This window comes from Heterocephalus glaber, unplaced genomic scaffold, assembly GCF_053883595.1.
Source record: "Heterocephalus glaber isolate CG9 unplaced genomic scaffold, H.glaber_assembly_v1.0 deba00000546, whole genome shotgun sequence".
Taxonomy (NCBI): Eukaryota; Metazoa; Chordata; class Mammalia; order Rodentia; family Bathyergidae; genus Heterocephalus; species Heterocephalus glaber.
Genome location: NW_028258147.1, coordinates 32,173,908 through 32,178,346, shown reverse-complemented (window position 1 = coordinate 32,178,346; position 4,439 = coordinate 32,173,908). Strand labels below are relative to the sequence as shown.

General features: G+C 35.2%; 1 pseudogene; it reads right to left on the bottom strand.

Annotated features, from left to right (window-relative positions):
- Positions 1 to 1,161: 1,161 nt before the first annotated feature.
- Positions 1,162 to 1,922, bottom strand: LOC106010894 (large ribosomal subunit protein uL30 pseudogene; annotated as a pseudogene).
- Between the last annotated feature and the right edge of the window lie 2,517 nt (positions 1,923 to 4,439).

Genomic DNA, 4,439 nt, shown 5'->3' with positions numbered 1-4,439 from the left:
CCAGACAATGCATATAAAAACCTCAAGGAGTTTTCAAAGAGCCACCAATGCTACCTTCCTTTTCCTTAAGTCAGGAATATTACCAGTCTTGATGTATTGCTTGTTACCATGGTTAGTAAGAATGAGGTACACAGGGTGGAGATATAACTCAGTTGGTAGAGTGCTTGTCTAACATGCATAAGACATGGGATTGATCTCCAGCAGCACATGAAAGAGAAAGGCACACTAAAATTCTTCATCCGAGCTAGCTATATAATTTATAGGGCTCAGTGCAAAATTAAAATACAATAACTCTCTTTTCAAACAAAACAAAATAAAATAATTAAAGATCCTAAAACATAAAGTTATCTTCTTCCAGGGTCACCTCAACTTGTCACATTGTTTTTATTTACTATTTAATGTCCTTCTAATAATGAAAATATGAAATTTTAATTACTGGTATTAATTTTACCCTCCCTATTGATATTGTGTGATGATAGTTATAAATGCAAAACATAAGTGAGTTCACTAAAATTATACAGTTTTTATTTTGTGGCTCTGATATGAACATGTACTTCATTCTTACCAGGACAGTAGAAACAGTACACAAACTAACTCAACTCTTTTTATCTCACATTTTGATATGCGCATATTCTACTAACACTCTGCCTTCAGTTTACTGATGAGTTAAGGATTGAAAAAATGAAATATGGGTTGGTTGCCTTGTCCTTTTCTCTGCTTTTGGGCTATACAGTTCAATATAATTTGCTGATACAAGGATGTAAGATAAGAAGGTAAGTATGATAGGGTTCTTCAGACATTTTCTTCTTTCTGTAGCAGTTATGGTTCCCAGAACATGTGGCCTTTTGGGGCTGTCAGTGTCCAGTGTCAGTGTTAGGCACAAACCTAACACTTTTGTCTTTCACTCACTTGGTGTTGTGAATCATAGGGCCACTGGTACTCTGTGTTCAAGGGGGCATTGTAAACATTATATTTGAATTTGTGGCAAAGACCATGAAAATGCATATTGCACATACTTCTTCTGCTCATGTGCATGCTAGATTGTTGCCTTAGGCTTCATTTACAGAACACAGGGTCAAAGATAAAATTTTCTTTTTTTTTCTTTTTGGAAGAATAAACTTTATTAACTGACCAAATCATAAAAGCACCATGGTAGATACCTTAGTTCATCCTTCTGATAAGCCCATTGAACTGGTCTTCCTGTTTCCAGCATTTCCGCCTTCTACAAAATGGGTGGTCTTTTTCTTCATTCCAGCTCATGGAGAAGATAATATGAAGGGCCACATGAAGTTATTTGCCTCTTTATAGCATTTTTCAACAGTATTGATCTCATGAATCAGCTCCTCCATGCAGATAGTGCCATATTTACCAAGAGACCAAGCAATCAATGAATTATCTGTTAAGGCAATTTGCTTCTTATTGATTTTGCCATAGCCACGCTTGTATATTAGTTCATTTACTGACTTCAGGTTTGGGTACCCCCATGCAATATATGGTTCAACAATTTTCAGCATGTTAATCGAAACCTTATTAAGCTTAACAAAGGTACCATTGAAGATTTAGAGAAAGCAAAACAGCTGCAACACCTTGCTGACCTTTGGGCTCACACCATTGATACCCCTGATCCAGAAGCCAAATGCCAATTTGGGTTCTGCAAATACTTAGAAGTTTCCAGCTTTCCTTGTCATCCTAGCCATTCCAATCTCAGTTCTGTACATCTGTCTATATTTGTTATGATAGTTCCTGGATTTTTCATAGAAGACCTTCCTCCTTGTCTTTCAAAGCATCTTTTGGGCAAACTTCTTTCTCAGGTGCTTTACCTTCAGCTCTGTGAAATGTCTTCACTTTTTCTTAAGGGTTTCTGGAAGAGTAAAAACCTTCTTTTTCTTCTCTTAGACATCCTCCATGGTTGCAGTTGGAAAAAATAGATAAAATTCTTAAGAATTTTGTAACAGCAAACTAACTATAGAAGTCTGAACAAGAGTTCTACGCAACTGTAAAGATTGAATGTCCATGAAACTGCCCTGTTCTTGGGAGAGAAATTCTCCAAGAAATGGAGCCGTAATAGGTAGAGTAAAATAAAGAAAATGAGTGAGTATAGAAGAGATCCATATTCACAGAGAAAGACTGAGTAAAAAATATGTTTACACAGCAGTGAAATTCACAGGTGTGGGAGTGTTGACCAGAGGTCTGTATAAAATGGATATGCAGAGGTAAGAAACTTTTGGAGCCACAGGCCCCATGCCTCCTGGAATGCGTGATTAGAGATGAAAAAGATAGCATAAAGGGCCACAAGTCCAAGTAGGACCAAAACACACTGCCTTAAGGAATGAATGCTCTGGCCCTAGTCCTACCCATACTCTGATTTATTACTTAGATTGGTCATAAGGTCAATCATGTAACTTTCCCCTGTCCTTCTTGGTTTTATCAATAAAAAACTACAGAAGCTTTAGCTTGGGGCTATCTTTATGACACTCTTTCACTCAGAGGGGTCTTGGTTAAAGGCAGTCCCTCTGGGCCTTCTTGGAGTTTGAATTGGACATTGACTCTGAGTAATCTCTCATCCTTTGTGCCATGCCACAGCCATGAACTGTGACACCCAGGGAAGAAAAGACAAAGTAGAACATTGTGTACGTGTGATGCCCTAGAGGAAAAGGAAAGAAGAAGGAATGGAAGAGCTGTCATTGCCCAGTCCTCTCAAACCACCACAAAGCTGGTTTCTGTCTAAAGGAAAAGGTCTGTATGGTTAATGAGCCATAGATGAGTTCAAGTCTTGTGACTTTGTACAGGTAGTTAAAAAGGAATTTAAGTTAAGTAAGGACTAGGTCTCATTCTGGGAAGTGATTCTTTCCTTAATCTCAGTTAATCAGTAGCTGTTAATTTTTTCAAAATGTTTAGTCCTGCAGTAGAGAAATATTATAAAGCTAAAATTAAAAATGAGCATATTGCGTTGGTTGTCTTTTTAATATTCTAATTTCAAAGGCATCTTTAACATATTTAAAACAGCATTTTAGATTAAAGAAGGTTTAATTTGTATTTCTTAGGAACCATTCATATTGTATGTTTTAGAAGGCTCTGCATTGCCTATCATTCAAGATCAATTTAGTCAAGTTGATATTATTTTATCTTAATAACATTTATCATTCAAGAAGCATATTTAATTGTCATATTGATACATTTGAAAAAGGAAACAAAGTATACAACTTAGTTTCATTTCTAGACACTTGGACAGACATGCTATTTTATCATTCCACTTACTGACTTCTTTTTTCCTCAATGGTGCCAATTCATTTTATATATACAAGAGACAAACTTTTCAATCAGTTTTGCCAAGATTGAAATACACTATCAGTTTTCATGTAATGGATATTTACACAAATTTCTATTTCCCAAAATGCAATGCTTTCATAAGTCTTGATTTCTAAAATTTGATCAAGACCATGTCACAGATATACCCAAGTAAACTCATCTAGTTGCCTTAGTTTATTGATACAGAAGTAGTATGTAGTCAGTGCCCAAAAGGTACAATTTTATTGCTTTGCCTGTTATTAACCATATTCACTCAGTCAACTGAGGTGGTTGAGTTTGTATATATTCAATATTTGGTTCTTTTTGTTTTTATAGGCTGAATTTATCTGCTTCCAAATATTAGATAGTGTTAAAATGACTTAATCACCATATAAACAGTGATTATTATTTGGACCCACAATCCAACAGATAAAATGTGATATTCCTTTAAAACTTACTCATGCTTTTAGTAACTTTTCCTTGTAACTGATTTGGACTAATGTCCTCTTCTTGATTTTCTTTGTGGTACATCTATAGTAACAGATATACATTGCACTAGTTTGCACATTACATATGCAATAATGCCACTGTAGTACTATTTAAAGCAAGGTAAATCTTAAATAAATGCCATTATTTCAATTGTATATTCATATAAAAATATAATTACTTCTACCTCTTTCTTATACAAAGTAATTTGAGATAGATTATAACCTAAAGTGAAAGTGAAAACAAACCTTTGAAAAGAATATATAATGAGTCCCTGACTTATGAACATTGGAGTTGTGAACTTTCATAGATAGGAACAGAGCTCACATTACTAGCATTTTTAGATGTGAACAAAATGCGGAAGTAGTTCATGTGCATGCTGAACATTGTCACAATTGTGCTGCTGAGTGCTTACTGTACAGTGCCATAGTGTACAGTAGTACAGTGCTTAATCAGAGCCCAGGATGAATAGACATAAGAGGAAAAGCCATAGTGATGTGGAGGTGATTGCTAAGAAGAGCAAAGCAGTAACCATGGAAACAAAAGTGAAATTTATTTACAGTGGTGGTACTTACTGTACCACCACTGTAAGGTAACTGTAGAAGTAAAAATAGTTATAGTATTTTTGTGTATGTGTTCGGATTTTTTAATGTCTTACATTGTAT